The sequence below is a fragment of the Pipistrellus hanaki genome, assembly GCF_964339955.1.
Source record: "Pipistrellus hanaki genome assembly, chromosome: 4".
In the NCBI taxonomy this organism is placed as follows: Eukaryota; Metazoa; Chordata; class Mammalia; order Chiroptera; family Vespertilionidae; genus Pipistrellus; species Pipistrellus hanaki.
In genome coordinates this window covers 54,464,494-54,488,890 of record NC_140506.1, presented here as the reverse complement: position 1 = coordinate 54,488,890, position 24,397 = coordinate 54,464,494, and positions in this window count along the sequence as shown.

Genomic DNA, 24,397 nt, shown 5'->3' with positions numbered 1-24,397 from the left:
TTTTGGCTACTTAGCCTTCAACCACATTCCTAATTTTGGCTTATGAAAAGCCAATAAAATGGAGGACCATTTATTGTCTGGTTGCTCATAAAATTAGTTCAAACGTTTGCTACCAATACTATGGACTTTCCTAAAATCCCATTAATTAGCCCAGGAGGTCTACATCCTTCCTCTTCCATCAAGTCTTGTCACTGTAACATGCAATCCTCATAACTCCCAAGAAGTATGAATTAACTGTGATTTTGCCCCACTTGTTAGGTAACATGTTTCTCTGCCACAATTTCATGGATGCTACCAGGAAAAAAAACCACTTGGGTCAGAAAAAAGGACAATATTATTCACAACAGTAGCAGTGGCCAGAGTATGAGCAATTTGCCAAAACCCTGAATCCCAAATCCTACAGGGTGATGTGAAGAGAGTCAAGTAACACCTAGGTTGTTACAAGAGAGAATACCCCAGCTGAGGAAATGAGAAAGTATTATAATGGGATGTAAGCATTCCTGCCTTTTGGTCTAGAGTAAAACATAATCTATTTCTTCCAAAAACCTTTACTGTCCTGAAAGATACTATAAAACAAAGTCAGTATCTCTTCTCTCAGGATGTGCAGATATGTGAGAAGCCCATGAAGAATTGCCTCCCTACAGAGTCAAGTTCAAACTATCAGTAAACAATAACAAAAAAAAGAACCAAACACACATAAAAAAAAGACATGTCAGGTGGGATAACACAATATCTCAGGTAATTTTTTTTTCTATAAGCCACAACCCTAAAACCAACGGATGAAGAGATTGAAAGTAACCATCTTCTGTGAGATTCTCTCCTTTCTGCAGGGTGTTCATTGCTTTGGTTGTGTAGGGCATTTGGAGAGAGAAATAAGGATGCTCATTTGCAGCCTCAAATCCTGCTTCTGTTGGGTCCACTTCATTCCCTATGTGAGGTCGGGGGCAGCCTGATGTTATCTGAACATTCACCCATTGGTACTGGGCTGGGTCTGCTGTGTTATTGTATCATGCAATCTATCAACAGCAACATGACAAAGAGCAAGGCCTCAGCATTAAAGTCTGTCCCTTGACAGTTCTATGGCAATGGCTTCTTACCCTCCTACACCCCAGCCTGTCCAGAGAGTTCTTAGCTCCTTTATTTTGATTCTTCCAATCCATTAAAAATCATTTTCTTCTGTGGCATCTCTGAGGTTGGACTAGTGCAAGGAGCCAGCAGCCTGACCTAGTGTACCATCTTGTCAGCAAAAGCATTTGTTCTGCTTTAATCTTGTTAGAGTTGTATATTTTTCTGCCCATTTTGACTCACAACTGATAAACACATCCTTAGTGAATTATGTTTAATGTCACTCTTTTTATTTACTATGTAATCGAGTTTAAAGCTGATCGTGTCAGACATTAGACAATCAATATATTATTTTTTCTTCTTTTGTTATTGTTGCTTGTCTTCCCACCCAAAATCTAGTTAATAACTTTTTTTCTACCCCATTTTATTCTTCTATAAAATATAAACACCCTAAATCTAGAAAATAGTAAAATTCAATCTGGATATAATTTCATGATAAAAGATATTTTTAAAGCAAAGAGATTTTTAACAGTCAAGAATTTTTTCATCAATAATGTAAGCTGCTTATTTTAAATTGTAGCACTATTACAGATGTGCATGATGAATTGCTTCTGAATGCATGCTATCCCACAGATTTGAAACATATGATTGGGATGAATACCATATTTACTATGAAGTAGCACAGCCCTTACAGAGGAGCTTGCCAAAATATAGAATATGTTCTATTTCCTAGTAAGGGATATCTCACCATTTAGCAAGATTATTACAGAAATAAAAGGTAAGTCCTGACGTGGCTAAATTATGAATTCACCATCCTCCTTGACTTGCTCTGATTGTCTCTAACTTGGACATCCAATGCTATCTATTCCTTCACAACTCAGAACTATTTGGTTCTGACCTTTCCTGGCAGTTTTCCATGCTTGAGCCTTTTTTGACCTTAGTATTTTTAAGTAAAAATCCACTAATTTTGGAACCAGTTTTCAGCTATTGTCCCAACATATTTATGTCAGCATAATACTTTATCAAATATAGTTCTTGAGAAATTCATTGCTTAAATCAGTGTTTCTAAAATGTGGCCCAATTGAAATATAATTTTCAATCCAGGGATTTTTTAAAAATTAAACTTCCTAGGTCATTATGAAGTGCACAAAAGTTTGAGAAACACTGTGCTATACTAAAAGAATAAATAACACTAAGGATATAGGCATCAGTTGAAAAGTATAAAATAATATTTAGGCATATACAAAGAGGATGGTTTCTTTCAAAATATATCATGATATTGACCAACTACTATCTATACTAATAAAAGAGAAAGGTGCAAATTGACCATACCTTTCATGCCGCCCACCAGCCAATCAGGAGTGTGTATGCAAATTAACCCAATAAATATGGTGGGCTAATTTGCATATGCAGGAACCAGGCAGGTGGTGGTGGGGCAGGATGCTTGTGTTCTGCACTGCCCCAGCGGATCCGGATCCGGGCCTCTGGGCAGCATAGGAAGGTAGAAAGGCAGCTCCAGGGCAGAGTGAAGGTAGTGCTGGCAGCCAGGGAAAGGAAGGCCCATTCTTGCATGAATCTTCGTGCATCAGGCCTCTAGTAATATGATAGAATACTTGCCAGGAATCAGTTAAACATATTAAATGTTCATTGCATACGCTCTGCACTTATATAATACTATATGATATTTATCTCTTGAATGCATATCCCACACCACACATGTTTTGGTATAAAACCACAAATGCATTAGCCTAACTATCCTATAATGTGTAATTGTGAGGGACATAGGTTTTGTGCTACATGAGAGCTTTTTGATTCCATTTCCAGGGCTCAGTGGTGTCACAGCAGAATTCAACTGTTTTAGTAACGAAAATCTTATAGGCTCAGAGAAAAATGTCTCAGCTTCTCTTGATTTATGTCTTTAAAACAACAGGTAAATGAATTGTGCCACTGCTTTTATCTTTGGAAACAGGAACTTCTTTAGAATAGGAGAAGAATTTAAGTAACAGAGTGCTTATGAGGAAAAAGAAAGATTAATTTATTTATTTTATGTAGCATAAATGCCAAATGATTATGTTTTAAAAAAAAAAAAAACTATTATTTTCCACTTTCTTAAAAATTTCAGGACTTGTGTTTTCTTGTTTTATATTTTTCCCAAGTACTAATGTGCTTTCCAGGATTAGTCATTAATTAGCACAATTTTCATAAGGATCACTACACTAGTTGGCTGAGGATAATTGTGCAGTGTTAAATAATTCATATTGTGCTATATTAGTACACATGTAAGTCCAGTTGTAAATGCATAAAACATGACAGCAATTATTTATATTAGCAACTGCATAGGCACTGAATGCTGAGATTAAAATACTGTGTTTTTGTTAAATAAAAATATAGCTGAATATAATATTACAATGTAAAGAAAGGTATCAGTTAAAATTTTATTTAAAAATTCAATATGCATGAATTATCATTTGTATTTTACTTAATTTTAATGGATAAATATACATTTTTATGATATTACTGTTTAAAAGCACATGGAACTATCATATTTACATTATGTAAAATCTTATCCAAATTTTGAAAGCTTTGAATGCAGGTACAATTGTTAAATCCTTTAGATCCTTACTGTTTAATGAATGCCAATTATAGAAAATCTTGATTATTATAAGACAATTACTCAATTTTTATGGAATAACTATTAATTTATAAACTTTATATACTTATTTTTTCTCATTCACACATTATTAGCATATAAAACTAATACCCATACATATGTAATTATTATATTTGATATTTTGCTTACTTTCAGGTAAAACAAAAGCATTACACATATTTTTATCTTTTTTCAGACATTATATTTGTCAAAATACATATTTTACTTAACAGCTTGATTTATTACTTTTAAATGCATGGATATATATGCACAGTACATGGTATCTCATTTATACTTTTGCTGTAGATACTGTATATTAGGGGCAAACCTATTCTTCCTCCAAAATATGTCAAAATAGAGACTCATAAGTGAGAGTGAAATTTTTAATTAACCTAAATTGTACAGTGCTATGTATAAGTGTGTGTGTGTGTGTGTGTGTGTGTGTGTGTATGTGTGTCTTTGTGTCTGTGTGTTTATCAAACAGAGGGAGATCCACCAGAGATGACAGATGATGGTGATGAGGAGAAAGAAGAGAATCTAAAAGCTCGATTAGTCTAGTTACAAAACAAAAGCAAACACCAAAACAAACACATTTTATGGAATTAAATTTACAGAATTAGAATGATCAATAAATTGGGTATATAATATTCATTCTAGAATGAATATTATAATAATTTCCCCCATACTTGTTAAAATTATATTTTCAGATGAAATTTTTTATGGTTTTTCAACTGCCAAGAAAATAAGTTATAAGAGCAAAGCAATCTTAAGGGGGGAAAAACTATTTTGCAAATAAAATTTTAAGTTTCTGTGAAAATAGATTTTCTTTCTCCATACCTCCCTTAGAAAAAAGAATAAATAATTACTTATTCTATACCAATGGAGGTTTATCTGCTTCTACTGAGGGTTAAATACTATAACTAACATTCCCTGACCTTCACTTCTAACTCTTCCGATTTCTCCCAGAAACTTTGTAAATCTCTCATTCTGAAAAATTTGGGATATATATAAGGTATATCATGTTAATATTTGTTAAAAAAAATAGTTCAATAACTCGCCCAACTTCAAATGATAAGTTTATCAGTGTGAATTTAAATCACTTCAGAAATTCTGCATCAGTGTAAGCCTGTGTCCTGTTTATGATAATATCAACACTCACTTCAATAATAATATTTTGAAGTTTACCCCAAATAAACAATAAGCAAATGATTCTCCACAGCATAATTCTTATGTTAACCTGTAATACTCTTTATTAGAAACTCACTTTTATTATTAAAACTAGTGGCCTGATGCACAGAATTTGTGCACATTAAAAGGGGATTAATTACAGAAAATATTTTCATATTGCTATTTGCCCTTTCTCAATGACAGAAGTGTCAGAGATGAAAGAAAATTAGTAAAATATATATGAAAATCTTCCTCCTTTTAAAGTCTGGGGCGTGCTGCAGGACCCAGAGTCAAGTCCCTGCACAGCTGTGATGCCTGAAATTAGGTGAGACCCAGACACAGCTGGCCCCACCCTGTGGGTGAAATCCAGATCCAGCCAGCCCTACCCTTGTAAGCCCCACTGGGTGGTGGCCCCAGCCTGAGGTCCCCAGGTGCATGCTGGGTGTGGGGTTCAGCCTCAGGTCCCCTGGCCTGACACTGGGGCTGGGGATCATGGCGTGAACGAAAGAGATATGGAAAACCGAAAAGTCATCAGGAAAATGTTGCTTCAACAGCACCAAAGAAAGTCTTTTTTGCATTGAATTGTGACTGGCAATGAAAAGTGGATTTATTTTGAGAATTCCAAATGCACAAAATCATGGGTTGATCCAGGTCCACCATCAACAGCGACTGCAAGGCCAAATCGCTTCAGAAAAAAGACAATGTTCTGCTTTTGGTGGGATTAGGAAGGTGTGGTGTATTATGAGTTTCTAAAATTAGGTGAAACCGTTAATACTGATCACTACTGACAACGAATAATCAATCTGGACTACACTTTGATCGTAAAACGACCAGAATGTGCCAGAAGACGTGGCAAAGTAATTTTGCTTCATGATGAAGCACCATCACACACTTCAAAACCAGTTAAAGGTATATTAAAAGATCTTGCTTGGTAAGTATTAACCTACCTTCTTATCAGACCTTGCTTCTTCAGACTACCACTTGTTCTGATCTATTGCACATGCACTTTCTGAGCAGCACTTCAAATGTATGAAGTGGAAAATTTGGTCTCTGAATGGTTTGCCTCAAAACAAGAAAAGCTCTATTGGGACTGTATCCACAAACTACCTGAAAGATGGGGGAAATGTGTAGCTAGCGATGGGCATTACTTTGAATAAAGCACTTTTGATGTTTCTCTTGAAATTATCGCGTGTTTTTTATTACAAACTCTGAATTATTAACCTGTACACCTGGTATTTAGGGAATAGAGACATTAATTAAGGGTATGAATAAATAGTGTGGACTAGAGTCCACAGCAGGAAGAAAAGAATAACTTGGAGCTATAACATTTAAAGGTCCTGTAGAGGACAAAGTGAAAAGTGGCCAGTACATACGCAAACCAGTGCATCATCGTAAAAGCATAAAAAACTGAGTGTTGTACGAAGGAGGGGTAGAAAACAGTGTTAACTATAGCAGAGGGGTATAGTAAATGGGTTTGAAAATGTCCATTATTACTAGAGATCCTAGGGAAAGTCATGACTATAGGATGAAAAAGATGAAAGCAGCTTTCTGTGAATTGCATAGAATTATAGCCCTTTCATTCCTTCAAAACAGAAATTAAAATTATAAATCTATCAAAAAATCAGGCTAACATTTTATTTCTGTGGGTAATAATGAGTGATGGAATTGACAGCATTAATGTATAGCAAATGTTAGGCAGATGTGGCTAAATCTGAAGAGGATATGGTGAACTGTACCAAATAATTCCAATTTTTTTTTTTAATCTGGAGATTTTGTTGGCCAAGAAAATGTTCTGTTATTAAAAAATTGAAGGCAGGCATAAAAGATATGAGGCAAATGGGTATTCTCTCTCAAGTTTTCTCTTTGAACTCATTATATCATCTGGGCATTCTTTGATTTAATTATATTTTCAACACTATTTTCTCCTTTCAACACTACTTCTCCTTTTTTTTGGGAGAGCTATCAACAGAATGTAAATTATGAATATGGATAAGAAATCACTTTTATTTGTGGTAGGAGAAAAATATAAGGCTCTGGCTTTGTTATCAAAAGGTTCATATATGTAGATATGCACATAAACTTTTTAAAATTCTGGGTAGAACAAGTAAGGTCATAAAAAAATAAACACTTGTTTTAATATATTTTTCAAGCCACAAGTTAATGCATGACATGGACATTCAAGCAAATGATAGGCTTCTTCCAGGACTGTCCCTAAGCTATCTCTGTTTAACATTCCAAGCAGTGTACTATTTTGTGGAAATTGTTCAGTTAAATTGTCATTTATCAATACATGCACAGAAATGGGCAAAATTACCATATAACATTAAAATAGCTTTAGATTTACTTTTACATTTAATTCAGGGCATGTCGTAAGTTCTGAATTTCTTACTCACTAAAAGGTTTTCTCTATTCTACTAACTTGAGACATCTCTGAAAATCTCCTTCACAATTTCAGTAGATTTTTCTACATTCTAGTTTTTTCTCCTCTTTTATAAACATTTCTGTTCTCTGATAGATCCTTTTTATTCTCTCTCTCTCTCTCTCTCTCTCTCTCTCTCTCTCTCTCTCTCTCTCTCTCTCTCTCTCTCTTTCTCTCTCTCTCTCCATGTAAGTGTGTGTATAAATCATGTCTCTCTTTTTTAAACTATTCAAATAAGACAGTGTTTCTTAGGTAGAAATCTATGTGATCAATTCCCTAGATTACATTCACAGGGAAAAAAAATTACAATAGCTTGTTTGCTTTCATTAATCAGTCTCTGATTTTATTAGTACACAAAATGTTTCCTCTTTTAAGTTGGCTACCTGGAAATGGAGAGATAAATTTCATGCTCAATTACAAAAAATAATTCCAGACATGTAGCATATTCCTGCCCTCTTCCTTCTGTTTTTTTTTTGTTTGTTTGTTTGTTTGTTTTTAGAAAACTTTATATTTTAAATTAGCCTGGTTCATATGTATTTTACTATTGTATGTTACTTTGGGTACTAGTTACTCCATAAATACAGCTGAATAAATAAGTAAATCAGCAAATGAATTAATAAATATCCCTTACTTCAAACTCAGTGTGTCAACAAATTTAGATAAATAGCAACACCACATACAAAATGCGCTAATTAAAACGGTTAATAGTATCCACCATTTGATGAAATTATACACTGAGCCATATCTGACCTATGCATTATAAATTCCTTACCTTCTCCTTCCTAAAGAATTAGCCTTTGATTAATTTAGCATATTTTTCTTATAAATTGACAAAAAAAATGTTGGTAAAATATAGAAACAGCCACAATTTGCCTCACAACCATCAAAATTGTAAACAAAGGGATAGAGATTGATTATTTTAATTCATATACAGGCAAAGTTAAGTCTTGTATACATGGTTTAAGAATACCCCTTGTGAATGTTAATCTATATATTCCTGTTCACTGGCTGAGTTAATGGAGAAACAATGCATGCATTTAGTTTTAGCCTTAAAAGAGGTGTATAAAACTTACTTTGCTCTGTTATACTTTCAGAGAAGCCCATAATTCTGGCCCTTAAGTACTTTACAGACACTGAACTAAATTGTTCTCTGTCAGCTCTGGAATAACAACACAGCTCCATAGCCATTTGAAGGAAAACAGAGAATGCATCTGCCTCAGATGCCCTCCTCTCTTGCAACCCAAGAGGACTCTACCGCCAGACTGCCTAGTGTAAGCCCCTACTCCTGCACACTAGCTGTGTGCTAATGGATGAGCTACTTTTCTTCTGAAGATTTATTTTTTATTTTCAATTTAAAATGCTATAGTACTTTTTCATAAAATTATTGATAATTATTAAATCACTTAATAAATTTCTTTAAAAGGAGTAAGTAGTTCATTAAAATTAGCACTATCAAAATACCATTGTTTTTCTCCTTCTGGGACCAATAACTTGAATGCTCATGAGATAAGAAAATGACCATAATTAATTTAAAGTGATTTTAGTAATTTCTTTAAGGAGACTCTCCCTCCAGCAGACACATTAGGAGAAATATTTGAAAAATACCCAAGAAACCCAAACCCTTTGACTCGTGCAATTAAATAAAAAAGTCAGGTGTATTTAGAGACCAACCAGACTGTAAGGCACAGTAGCAAATGAGCAGTAGTTGTGTCTTCTTTATTTAGCTTTACATAAGGGAAAATAAAGCAGATATCAAGTATTTACATGAGCAGTAAGACTAACATGGAGAATGTTGAGGGATACATAAAAATGGCTTAAAAAAATACAGTAGTAATGATTCCAGAAGGATAAACATAATTAAACTAAATAAAGATAGAGGGAAAAGGGAGTTCAGCACAAAAAGAAAACAAAGATGATACACTAGTAGTAAATAAGCATATGAAAAGATGCTCAACATCACTAATATTTAGATAAATGCAAATTAAAACCACATGCATTATGATGGCTGTTGCTTAAAAACTGAAATTTAAAATAACAAATGTTTTGAGAGGGTGGGGTGATTGGAAACCTTGTGTATTGTTGGTGGGATTATGAATGGTGCAACCCCTTGCAAATATTATGGAAGCTACTAAAAAAATTGAAAATAGAACTACCGTATAATTCAACAATCTCACTTCTGGTATACTAGTATAACCTAAAGAACTGAAAATAGGTTCTCAAAGAGATATTTTCATACTCATGTTCCTAACAACAGTTTTTGCAATAGTCAAAAGATAGAAGCAACCCAATCTATACTAATGGGTGAATAAATAAATAAAACATTCACTCCCTGGTTTGGCTCAATGGATAGTGTCAGCCTGTGGACTGAAGGTCCCCAGGTTCGATCTGATCAAGGGCACATGCCTGGGTTGTAGGCTTGTTTCCTAGTAGGGCAGTGGATCAATGATTCTCTCATCATTTATATTTCTATCTCTCTTCCCCTCTTCTTTCCTCTCTGGAATCAATCCTATCTAATAGAAGAGTAATATGCAAATTGACCATCACTCCAACACACAAGATGGCTGCCCCCATGTGGACACAAGATGGCCACCATAAGATGGCCAGCAGGGGAGGACAGTTGGGAAGGATAAGGTCTGCAAGGGAGAGCAGTTGGGGGTGATCAAGCCTACAGGGGAGGGCAGTTAGGGGTGACCAGGCTGGCAGAGGGGAAGTTGGGAGCAACTGAGCCTGCATGGAAGGGCAGTTGGGGGAGACCCAGGCATTCAAGGGAGGGCAGTTGAGAGGGAACAGGCAAGCAGGGGAGGGCAGTTAAGGGTGACCAGGCCTGCAGGAGTGGGCAGTTAGGGGTAATCAGGCTGACAGGGGAGCAGTTAGTCATCATTCAGGCTGGCATAGGAGTGGTTACGGGGTGATCAGGCTGGCAGGCAGAAGTGGTTGGGGGCAAATCAGGAAGTCAGGCAGGCGAGCAGTTGGGAGCCAGCAGTCCTGGATTGTAAGAGGGATAACAGATTAAAGAGGGTGCAGGCTGGGATGAGGGACACACAACCCCATGCATGAATTTCATGCACCAGGTCTCTACTTATATATATGAAGAGGTAACACATACACTCAATAGACTATTATTCAGTCTTTTAAAAGAACTACTAGAATTAATAAATGAATTCAGCAATGTAGCAGGATACAAAATTAATACCCAGAAATCTATGTCATTTTTATACATCAATAATGAACTTATAGAAAAAAAGAAGAAAACACACAACCTAATAAATAAATAAATCCCATTTACCATTGCAACAAAAAAATTAAGATACCTAGAAATGCATTTAAACCTAGGAGATAAAGGGCCTGTACTCAGAAAATTATAGGACGCTGAAAAAGAGATAGAGGAAGACATAGTAAATGAAAGACTATACTATGTTCATGGATTGGTAGAATTGACATAATTAAAATGTCCATACTACCCAAAGCAATCTATAGATTCAATGTTATACTCATTAAAATACCAATGCATATTTTAAAGAACAATCTCTCCAAAAATTCATCTGGAAGTATAAAAGACCTTGATTAGCTGCAGTAATCTTGACAAAGAAGAACGAAGTTGGAGGGATCACAATACCAGATATCAACTATACTACAAAGCCATTATTCTCAAAACTGCCTGGTACTGGCACAAGAACAGTCATATAGACCAATGGAACAGAACAGAGAACCAAGAAATAAACTCAAGCCATTATGCTCAATTAATATTTGACAAAGGAGGCAAGAGCATACACTGGAGTCAAGACAGTCTCATCAACAAATAGTGTTGGGAAAATTGGATGGATACATGAAAAAAAAAAAAATGAAACTAGAGCACCAACTTATACCATATACAAAAATAAACTCAAAATAGATAAAGGACTTAAATGTAAGACAGGAAACCATAAAAATCTTAGAAGAAGCTATACCAGTACACAGGAAAATGTCAGACATTTGTCATAGCAATATCTTTACAAATACAGCTCCTAGGGGAATGGAAACTAAGGAGATAATAAACAAATGGGACTGGATCAAAATAAAAAGCTTCTGCACAGCAAAAGAAACCATCAACAAAACAACAAGAAAGCCCACAGCATGGGAGAATACATTTGCCAATGTTATCTCTGATAAGGGTTTAATCTCCAAGATTTATAAGGAACTCATACAACTTAACAAAAGAAAGATAAAAAATCCAATCAAACAATGGGAAAAAGACCTAAATAGACACTTTTGAAAAGGACACCTGTCAGAATGGCTATCATCAACAAATCAACAAACTACAAGTGCTGGAGAGGATGTGGAGAAAAAGGAACCCTCCTGCACTGCTGGTGAGACTGCAGACTGGTGCAGCCACTATGGATGACAGTATGCAGTTTCCTCAAAAAATTAAAAATGGAACTCCCATTTGACCCAGTGATCCCACTTCTAGGAATATATAACAAGAAAACAGAAACACCAATCAGAAAGGATATATACACTCTTGTGTTCATAGCAGCACAATTTACAATAGCTAAGATTTGAAACAGCCTAAATGCCCATCAGCAAATGAGTGGATTAAAAACTATGGTACATCCACACCAGTGGTTTTCAACCTTTCTAATGCCTCAACCCTTTAATACAGTTCCTCATGTTGTGGTGACCCCCAACCATAAAATTATTTTCGTTGCTACTTCATAACTGAAAATTTGCTACTGTTATGAATCATAATGTAAATATCCGTGTTTTCGATTGTCTTATGCGACCCTGCTAGCGGTTCTCAACTCCTGTGTATGGCTGCAACGCATTTCCAAAGCATGGGAATTCCCTTTGCTGTTCACTCAGTTGCCAACATAGTCAGGAAAGAGATGACCTAATCATGCAGCACCACGGCATCTGGCAAGGAATGGAAGACAGGAGCTGTCACCCCTTCCTATAGGCAGAATATGTCAGAGGGGCCAGACTTGGCTCTATTTTGTAGGAAAGAGATCTTAGTGACCATGCCAAGCTTGCAGGTGCTGCAAGGCATAATGAGCACTTGAATACAGAGGGTTACATACTCAGGGCCTGTGAGAGCCAGGAGAGTTCAGTAGCAGCCAGAAATTGCTGCTCTAATGATGTATAGCATGGGGCCGAGGAAAGCAGTTTTTTGCACCAGATGTTCATGCAATTTATGACCATACTGAGTGGTCTCAATATTCCAGGATGCATAAAAGGAGGTTGCTAAAGCCTCTACATGAAAGGAGTCTTTAGGGGACATTAATGGCAATGCTGTAATATGGCCATCTGAACAAATTCTAGAGCTTTGTGTAAAGGGGCTCCTTCTAAGTGGACCTATTTTCAAGTAACAGCATACGTAGACTTAAGTAACACTTGCAATTGAGAAATACATTGCCTCCAAAATCCAAAAAGGCCTACAAGATGATGGATTATTGTTAATTTTGTGGGTGCTAAGAAGGTCAAAAGGGTTTCTTAACAGTGTCAAAGATGGAGCAGGCCTTGATTTACCAAATTACTTTCAGAAATTTAACTAAGGTGACAGAGCCTTCTACCATATGCTTGGTAAGGACTTCTTCCTTGCTGTTGAGCTCCTTTGTATTCAGATGTACTGAGTGTGTCAAGGTAATATCATCAGAGGAGTGTGTCTTCCATGTGATCTCATACCTGTGTTCTTAAAGAAAGTCAAATGTGGTTAAGATATTGTCTTCAAAGGTTATATGTAATGGCTGTTGAGGTACTTCATGTGTAGCTGTGAAAAGGTATACAATAGAATCTCAGTTCTGGAACTTAATTCGCTCTGGAAGCCTGTTCATTTGAGATGCAATTTGTTAAAAACAAACAAACAAACAAACAAACAAACAAAACACATTTTTTTCCCATTAGAATTAATGAAAATGGAATTAATCCCTTCAAGACCTCCAAATATTCGCCATTTTAACCTTTTTATATATAGTACATGGCTAATGTACCGGTTAACCTATAAATAAACACTTTTTTATTTAATTTTACTGAACCACTCCTTACTAGCCTTAAATAAATTGCATTTAGCACTCGGTCTAGCATGCAGAACCTTTGTTCATGTTACTGCTTCCCAAAATGTTGTCACTAGTTAACTGCTTTTCTTTTCTTTTTTAAATATATTTTTATTGATTTCAGAGGGTAAGGGAGAGGGAGAGAGATAAACATCATTGATGATAGAGAATCACTGGGGACCTAGCCAGCAACCTTAAAGTCCTGGTTCATAGGTCTAAAAACTTGGGGTTTGGGACTTGGTGCTAGAAAAGAAAGAACATTGAAGTTGGATCCAGAAAAATTAGACCTGAGTCCTGACACATGAATCATTTTCTATAAGCTGTAATTCAATTACTTAATTTCAAAATAGGTGTAATGATACCTGGGGGAGGGGCAGGAATGTTTGGTGTGATGTTCAACTTAGGCTCGTAAAAATTATGAAGAGCTATAGAGCATTGTAGAGATGCCATACTTTATTATTATTATTACAAGTATAATCAGAATTATCATTTGGTACAGAAATAGTTTTTCAGTCACCATTGTGCTTTCCTCATAAAGGCTCCTGGAATAGGCCCCCGAACCCCCGAGATGGCCATAGGCTACTGCTCTTGGAAGCAGGCTTCTGAGACTGAGAATGAGAAATCAAGATGTGGGAAAGAGTGGAGGATTGTCTAGATTATTATTTTATTTCTCTCTGCCTGATATTATAGCAGTTGAAGGATTTCCAAAGTAAATGCCATTTTCAATATTTCATTGGACCTGGTATTGACCAATATTTACAATCTTAGAATTTGAGTTAGGAAAAGCAAAAGGGGTCAACAAGTTCAGTTATTTCCAAATTTGCTTGAGCATAAGAAATAATGGGAGCCTCTTCATTGGAGATTCTGATTCAAAAGGTCTGTGGTATGTCCCAGGAATTTATATTTTGAACAAATGCATAGTTGATTCTATTGATCTAACAACTGTAAGAATACTCTCATGTTATTGCCTTGGAGAGAAAAAACTTTGAGACTCAGCATAGAAAACAAATGCATTGCAAGATCACATAAACTGAAAGGAAGCTGAAACTCGTCACAGCTAGACTTGTGTTGAGAATTCAGATCTCTTAACTTTCAGACCAGAGTTCTTTTTCTCTATTAGTTCAGGGTCTGATTCATATGAAGTAACAGCTCGTGTCTTTGTATTACTTGGTATTCACCAGTCTGTACCTCATAAGAACAATACATGTCAAAATAGGAATTGTTTTTGCCTCATTACTCATGAAAAGTAGAACAAGCTTCCCAAAACCCTTTTAACAAATTTTCATTTGTGAGGTGAGCCAGAACTTGACAAATTTACAAGGAGGTTTATAATCTGAAACAAGCTACTGTGTGAGGTTTTAGAATCCTTTGCCCTAGTGATATTGTTTATTTATATGTTTGTTTGTTTTTTCATGCAGGAGAACCAACAGGTAGTAGAAAAGACAAATTGACTCACTTCTGGAAATGTAAGTACATAAACTTATATACAAGGAATATTGACACAGTGAATGAGCAGTTCTTCGTTTTCTATAATTCAGTTGAAATTTTTTATTAATGTATTTTTTATTGATTTCAAAGAAGAAGGGAGAGGGAAAGAGATATAGAAACACCAACAATGAGAAATAATAATTGATAGACTGCCTCCTGCAGGCTCTGACTGGAGTTGAACCATGCTTCCTGGTTCCTAGGTTGACGCTCAACCACTGAGTCATGCGGACCAGGCAATATATAATTCAGCTTAATTTTGATGCTAAACTCTTACTTCATGAGGACTTGTAAATAATTCTATCTCCAGTGTCTTCCTATGCTCTTTTGCTTTCAGGTGCTCTTTTTTTCTTTCTACCCTCAGCTCTAACTGTGCTATACCACAGTTTTAGGGAGGTACCTGCAATCATGGTCAATGCTTATCTATGAGCTACTATGTAAAGGCTGCAATGATCCTTTCCTATCTGTTCTTTTGTGTCATTAGTGTAGTGATAACCTTGCGATGTAGGCTTAGGGTATAGGATATGGGCTCCTGGTGTATCAAGCAGCCTTGCCCTCAGAAAACATTTTGGCTTCTTGTCAGGGTTCTGCCAGAGAATTAACATAGGCCCCACTGGCCAATATGGCTAATGCCTATCTTTCCCATCTCCAAAAACATTACTCAGTGAAACATGTAGTCTTTTTCATTTTCATTCTTTCCAATGGGTTTGATCTTTGGAAACAAAACGCAGCTCAATGACAATACTGCCCTGAATCATGAAAATACATGCTACCCCTTGGGAAAGTGAAAATTTTAGGGTCAACAAAAGTAATATCTCAAAAATTATCTGATTAAGTGATATCAATTCTATATAGAGGTGTGTAAATAGGGAATAGTTGGATGGATAGACAAATACAAAAATTGATAGAGCCTCTGTGTAGTGTAATACTATAGGGATTTTAAAAATTTGTTCTGTTTTCCTTTATTATTAATCTCTCTATTATTTTAATAATGTATTTTATAAATATTATTTAATCAATAAAATAGAGAAATATTAAAAAATAACTTTAATATTATGGAAACATCTATAGTTTTTCTTTGAAAAGTAGAGCAATGACTATAGCTGATACATAACAGAGTCTACTAACAACTCCATCTTCTAAATGGCCAGAAATATAGGTGTAGAAAGTCCCTGTTCTCTGTTGGTTCTTATAAGCTTTATACAACTGTTACCTTGGGAACACACTATATTAATTACATGCTGTACTTTGAAGTATTTTTCTTTCCAAATAGTCATATTGTATATGTTATATAAAGAATAATACCATATTTTTCTTCAATGGACTCCATCCTGCTTTGCATTTATGCATTTTTGGATATATTATGAAGAGGTCTCCAATTACAGTTGGAGGACAGGGTCTAATAAATCACTGAGGAGGGAAATTTTACAGGAAAAATACATGTTTCATAACTTTTACCATGTCTAATATATTTTATTCCTCTATAAAAGCATTTGAGTTAGGTAAAGGATTTGTGCACATTAATATCCCTTTTGAGCATATTCTCAAACTGACCAAACTTTAGAAAATTTGGACTCCATTCAGACTGAGATAGTGTCCTTGTTATTTGATCTTCTAGTACTTCACTTTCTTGGTTGCTTCAAATTGGGAATAAGAATTCTGTTTTCTTGTTTTTTTTGTAAGTAATCACTTGATATGACTAAATTTCTCTTGGTACTGCTGACAGGAATGTTGCCAACAATAGAGCATTCATTGCATATTGCTAATGAACCTGTTGGTCTTGGGACTGCACACCAAATGAGCATATTCTGATCTTCTCCATAGTGAAAGCCAAGTGAAGCATAAAATGATAGCTACCTACTGTTATTATGGTTTGATTGTAAAAATTATACATGACTCTTCTTTCATCTTCACTTTCTATAAAATACCCCTTGCTCCTAAGGCAATGGGCTAGGAAGACAGCAGTTTATGTAAAGCCTACAAATATTCAAGTCTAGCAATTCTGTTAAAACAAAATCTCACCATAATAAGCATTATGCATTCATTTGAGAAGCCTGTCTTTGGTATCCTTGCACCCTTTGGGAATTCAGTTCCAGAAAGTAGCTGTCAGATATCAGGCCAGACCTTCAGCTTAAGGACTTTGGGCAGCAGCTCTGGGGTACAGAAGCAGACAAGGGAAGCTAGGACTAAAAGCGCCAAGGATTCAGTGAAGCTCAGCCAAAGGGCTAAGAAGTGGAACCACAATAGACAGAAAACCAGGTATCAAAAGGTCATTATAAATGGAAGATCACCATGAAACAGCAGCTTGGCAGTCATGCTGGTAAGCAAGAGTGCCAGGCATGTGCATCCAGGGGGTCATTTTTTAGAGCGGACTTCTTGCAAAGTGTGATACAACAGTGAGCAGAGGAGAGGAGATTTTAGACTTTGCTCAGTAAAAGTAAATTAAATTGTGATCATTTTTATTTTTTAATTACCTTTCAAACCTCTTCAAGAAAAAAAATTCATTTTATATCTATGTGTTTCATACGTCTCCACTAATTTATTATTATTTTTTATCAGAAGTAAACCTAGTTTCTGATTCAGAGATTTCCAATAATGTGCATTTTAATCATACTTATCACACTTATATCATCTCCTACATATGACAAGTTACATATTTCCATTTTAATGGCATACATTTTTTAACATATTTAGATCACACTTAAGGTAAGTTGTTTTTTGGTGTTTTTTTTTTTAAGAGAATTGCTAAATAATAGTGTTAATTTAGTAAAGCTCGTGACACCAGAAGCCCTGAAGATGGCACTCAGATGACAGACATTTGGGAAATATTGTTTTGAGCCTTATGATGATACATACAATCTTGCATATATATATACCAGGTTCTTCCTTCAATTATAAGCTATGTCTGCTTTCACATAAGACAGAATACTGAACACACACATATACTAGTATACACAAATATGTTTTATTGTGAAGTATTGGAGGTGTGAAATCTCTTAATTTTTATTCTCTGCTTAACCAAAACAATAATTTGAAGTGAAGCAATAATTTGGAATTTTGCTTTATCAGCCAGGAACAACAACAACAGAAAAACTGTCAGTATACGTTGTGTTTGTAACCTCTCTGAATTAACTTGCCCAAAAATTGATCCAATTTCAGATTGTCACTGGCATTCACTATAATTGATGACAATAGTGTTGGGTAATCCAAATCTTCTGATCTTAGGAAGGAATGTAAGTTTTAATGCCTCAATTCCACAAACAGCATTCTAGTCTAATAAATTTATTAATATCACCCATAAGGCAATATTTTTTCTATGATACTGTGAAGCAGGAATAAGTTAGAATAGTAGTCAACTGTCATAAATCAACCTATATATATTTTTAAATATTTATTGTTGAAACTATTACATATGTCTTCTTTTTTTCTCACACTGACCCCTTATAGCCTGCTCCCGCCCACTATCCCCATCCCACACCCCGTATTCCAATAATAAGAAAAGATCTATTTTTTCTTTCATATTTGATAACATAACCAACCGTTATCTAGTAGTCATGTCAATCTCAGTTCACTATTTTTAATAAATGAAATATCTGTATAGAAGTGCACATACAATTTAATAGCTCAAAACTTTCACAATTCAAATAAACATAAAATAAGCATTTAGATCAAGAAACATGATGTTACCAATGTCTCAGAAACCCTGTCATTATCTCTCATGGTCCCTACAGTCCAACAAGGATAACTGCTATTTTAACTTATAATAGTGTAGATTAGGTTTTTTGTTTGTTTCTTAATTTATCCATACCTGAGGATATGTTTTTATTGATTTTTAGAGAGAAGGGATGGAGGGGGGGGGATACAGAAACATTGATGTGAGAGAGAAATATCAATTCGTTACCTCCTGTACATGCCTCCCAATCCCCTTTGGTGCACAGAATGGCACTCTACTAACACCAGCCAAGGCCAGAGTAGTTTGTCACATTTTGTAATTTATATACGGTCAAACCTCTGTATTAGGATGTCTTCCATCTCATCAAACAATTCAGTTCTCAACTAAGTTGTTCACAGGAAATATCTCAGTTGTCGAACAAAATTTCAGTTCTCTGATAACACTTTCATGCTGATACCTGTATGGTCAGTCACATGTTTCTCAAGTGATAAACAAAGGAATGAACTGGCAGGTATGAGTCAGTTTACTGCTAAACCTCATGTTATTAACATTTTGCTATGAATATTTTTTGTTGGTTTTTTTGTTTTGTTTTGTTTTGTTTTTTGCTGCTTATTATTAAGTATGTCAGGGTGGGTCATAAGCAGGTTAGTGATAGCAGCAAAGTGAAAAAGAAAGTTATGAGAATAATGGTAGAGCTTTAAAAAGAAATAATTGCAAAGTATGATAGAGGTGTTCATATGTCTGATCAGGCTTCTACCATGGCATGGTGGAATCGACAATTAGCACATTTTTGAAACATAAAGAGGCCATCAAGAGTGCTGATGTTGCTAAAGGTATAGAAGTACGTGTGAAATGATCATCACAGATTAATTCAATATACATAATTTCTAATGGGGAAAAATGATTTCGTTTTCAAAGAAATCACTTCTTGAACAGCCTTCAGGAATGAGTTAAGTTCAAAGACCAAGATTCCACTATAAATGAGATAATTTAGAATATACTATTTCCTGTCTCATTTCTTATGTTCAAAAATATATTTTTGAGATCAACATTGTGTTTATGAGTGCATTTTAGATTGTTCATTTTTATGCTACACATTATTTGTGAGAAGATGTTAAATCTCTCTAAGAACAGAGAATTCCAAATTAAAAAATATCCAGAAATAGCATTTTTATCTATTAGTTTGGTAAAATCAAAAAGTTAAACAACACATTGTATTGGTGAGGCAGTGTGATGAGATGTGTTCATACTTTGAGGGTTAGAATGCAAATTGGTACACTTATGAAAAAGTGCACAATTACACTTATATGTACTTTTTCATTAATTCCCCTCATGTCTAGAATTTACCTTCCACATACACCTATCACAATATTTACAAAATAAATTATGTAATTTAATGTGGCATTATTTTAACTGACACCATAGAAACACAACAAATCAGAAGAGGCTACTATGAACAATTACATGCCAATAAATTAAAAATTCTAGAAGAAATGGATACATTTCTACAAACATACAATTTTTCAAGATTGAATAAAAAAGAAATGAAAACTCTGAATAAACAAATTATAAGCAATGACATTGAATAACTAATTTAAAAATTATTAAAAAAAAACAAGAGTCCAGACAGCTTCACAGATTATTTTTGTCAAACATATAATTATGAATCAGTGCCTATTCTTCTTAAATTATTCCAAAAACAGTTGAGAGAAGAACACTTACAAACTCACTTTTATGAGGCCAGTATTACTCTGATTTGTAAACAAGGCAAAAACTCCACAAAAAGTGGGAAACTTACAGGTGAATGTTTCTGGTGATCATATATGCAAAATTCATAACCTGGGCTGGGGGAATCTGGTGAGGGGCTGGGACCCCCTGCTTCTCACAAGTGGTCTCCACAACCAAGATAACCCGCCCAGTTAAATAAATAAAAAATGCCACATGTAAGTGTTGGACCAGCCAGTTCCATGCCTCCACCAGTTTCACTGTGGCCTCTTTCATTCTATAGTTAAAAGACTTCCCTTCCGCCAGATTTCAGGCGGTTCTGAATGATTGCCGTTCTGTGGTTTCGTTGTAATTTTGAGGTGGTTGTGGAGGGAGAGGAGTACTGTGTTTACCTACACCACCATCTTCATCCTCTGAGGCAGTCTTATAAACATCATTTTCCCCTTCAGAAACAAATCTCCCTTCCCTTCGATAAAATAACCGTGGCACCTTTTATAATGTCCAGTGGCTCTTATTTAATACCAGGGGCCCAGTACCTTGAAAGGAACTGTAGGCTGCGAGGCTGAGGAGAGAGAGTTCAGGGGCAGGTCTTGGCCCATCCTCCACATCCCTGCCTGGCCCCTCCCGCCGTGGCCCCGGGTCCCCTGTCTGCAGGCAGTCCTGCTCCCGCCACCCCCGCTCCCATGTGCTGACCGGCCCCGCTTATACCCACTGCTGGCGGTTAGTGATTGAGGCTGGCGCCAGCTGTGGCTACAAGCGGGGCAGGTGCCCTCAGAGGGTGTGAGTAGTGGCTACTACCCCAGTTGACCCTTAGGAGCAGGGGGAGGTGAAGAAGCCCCCAGGAACTGGCACTGAGCACCAGCAGCAGATGCGAGTGGCAGCTCTAGTGCCAGCAGAGGGTGTGAGTGCCTGGCAGGACCGTAGTGCACAAGAGCAAAGAATTTTCAGTAACCACCAGAGGCTTGCCCACATTTGTCTGGCGCCCCCACTCACCTGCTCCATTATCCTGCCACAGCCAGTGGCCCGCCATGTTCCACACGCACCCCCTGGTGGTCAGTACACGTCATAGCAACCAGTTGTTCTGTTGTCCTGCAGATTGATCTATTTGCATATTGTGTGTGTGTGTGTGTGTGTGTGTGTGTGTGTTAAATTTACAAGGTTTCTTTGACTTGACTTTCACAAGTATTTTAAAATAGACATAGCAATGTTATTAATACACTTACATAATTAGTGTTTATTTCAGGGGTTGATATAACATACAAGTTTAATTATTTAAAACACAAACAGAATTTAACTAACAAATATGCTAATTGTGCTAATTTAGAAATTAGGCTCAATGCAGTCTTCTTTGCAAAACTTTGAGAGAGTGGATTATACTCAAATATGAAGGATGTCAGTCTACTAATTTTTTAAAAAAATATGTTTCTTGAGTTCACCATTTCATTCTTGGCATTTGGAAACTGTGTATTTTATGTAAAATATCTGTGTATTTTGTAAAGTTAAAAAACGTCATCTGATATGATCTTCAGCTTATTTTTTTAGTGAGAAAAATATAATAAGACATGGCTTGAGCAACCAAGCTGACCTTTAAATTAAAAAATAAAAAAGCAAGTGGTGTTAATATTTGATTTGACAGACCTCAAAGACATATTAAACTTCCTGTTTACAGCTAGAGGGGAAAACAAAGTGAGGTATTGGCTTATAGTTCTAACCTTTTCTGAAGAAAATGTTGTCACTGAAAGCCAGGGCAAAAAATAAAATTTCCACTTAGAAATTCATAGCTATTATTTCTTATATCGGTGAATCAATGGTGACAGAAAATAATAAATATTACAAAGTCCTACTGAAAAATGAAATGCCACCTTTTGGAGCTACAAAGAGCCTTACAAAAAGACTATTGACAGGAAATTTCTGACATAAGAAAAAGTAGATGAATAAAATAAATCTAATTTGTCAATGCTTAATGTAAGATTTGTGGTGAATGTAATTTGAGTGGAGGCACCTATGTTCAAAACATTCTTATTAAGTACCTACCATATCTCAAGTTAATCTTAAAATAATTCATCTAACACAAATTTGTGAATAGCATGTTAGTATTTGAGTGATCAGCTGTGCTGATATTATGGATGACAAATTATAAAGTTAAAAATGACAGGAAGAGCCAAAACCGGTTTAGCTCAGTGGATAGAGCATCGGCCTGAGAACTGAAAGATCCCAGGTTTGATTCTGGTCAAGGGCATGTACATTGGTTTGGGGCACATCCCTCAGTGGGGGTGCACAGGAGGCAGCTGGTCAATGTTTCTCTCTCATTGATGTTTCTAGCTCCCTATCCCTCTCCCTTCCTCTATGTAAAAAATCAATAAAAATATATATTTTTTTAAAATGACAGGAAGAGAGTGTCAGTTATCAGAGAATATGTACTATTATACTTTATTCTTTAACTTTTATTTTATTCTAATATAAGCTTGATAATCTAGGATGTTTAAAAAATATAATTGGCCCAGTAAGTATAGCTCAGTGGTTGAGCATTGACTCATGCACCAAGAGGTAACTGGTTTGATTCCCATTCAGGGCACAGGTCTAGGTTGCAGGCTCAATTCCAAGCAGGGGACTGTGCTGGAGGCAGTAGGTCTATGTTGATGTTTGCCTCTCATCAATGTTTCTCTCTCTCTCTCTCTCTCTCTCTCTCTCTCTCTCTCTCTCTCTCTCTCTCTCCGTTCCTCTCTCTTTTGAGAAAATCAATAAAAATATTTTGTACATTTAAATAAAAATCTGATAATTTACAATAGGTTAATTTCTAAAGCCTTTTTCTTTTCTTTATAAAAAAAAGTTTGCCAAAACCAGTTTGGCTCAGTGGATAGAGTGTTAGCCTGTGGACTGAAAGGTCCCAGGTTCAATTCTGGTCAAGAGCATGTACCTTGGTTGCGGGCACATCCCCAGTAGGGGGTGTGCAAGAGGTAGCTGATGGATGATTCTCTCTCATCAATGTTTCTAACCCTCTATCCCTCTCTCTTCCTCTCTGTAAAAAATCAATAAAATAAGTTTCATGCAGTTTATATTAGACCATCAACAGATGCCCTTTCTTATCCATTTGTGTTGAAATGAGAATACATTTTTTTCTGCCATGTTAACAATCTATACGTCATAATTTCATTGAGGACAAACTTTATTGAATTACTAGTGGCCCTTTGCAGGAAGATTCCTGCAATAGGACTTCCTGCTGTGGTCGCTGCCCTGCCTGCTTTCCTCCCTTCTCTTCCAACCCGGCCTGCTGTCCTCCCTTATCTGCCGCCCTGCTTGCTTCTCCACAGCTTCACTCCCTTCTGTAGGCTTGGCTTCTTTCTAGGCTGTCTTGATATGCAAATCAACCACCATCTTGGTTGGGGTAATTATCATACTCACCCTGATTGGCTGGTGGGCCTGGCTTGTCTAGCAGAGTGATGGTTAATTTGCATATTACTCTATTATTAGGATAGATTTCCATTATGTAAGCATTGTTATGTGTATTTTCAGTTACTTTTTAATTTCTTAATATTAATTAAAATAAGGGACAGAAAGACTAAACAGAAGTTGAACACAAAGGAGTCCATTACAGTGTCTTCTATTACAAAATGAACAATTGTGAAACTTTTGTGCCAAAAGTACATAAATTTTGTTTAGCTCTTTAGTTGCATTAACTCATTATTATAGGATTTTATGTATAATGCTTTCCTACTATTTTTTAAAAATAATTTTTTAATTCTTTAGAAAAGTACGGTAAGAGATAACAAGATTTCATAAAATTATTTTTTACTTGGAATTTTAAATATAGAATAAAGGGAAGAAGTAGAGAGAAAAAAAATAGAACAGAGACAAATAGACTTTGAATTAGAAAACTAATAATGTTTAAGAAAAACTTGATAAGCAAACATGAAAGTAAACTAAGGGAAACTTTTTTTTAAAAAAAGATGAGATTTAAGAATGGCTAAATGAGGCATCATTTCCTTTGATACCTGTGATAGAACAGATAAAGCAGAAGAAAATAAGATTCTCCTGCAAAAAAAGCATGAAGGTAACTCCAACCACACCGAATCAGCTCAAGCAAACTTTATATTAGTTTTTGTTCACAAATGTCATGTCCACTGCATTTTTTCATTGGTTTCTTTTATTTGAAACCCTAGGAAACCAGAAACTCCAAAATAAAATTC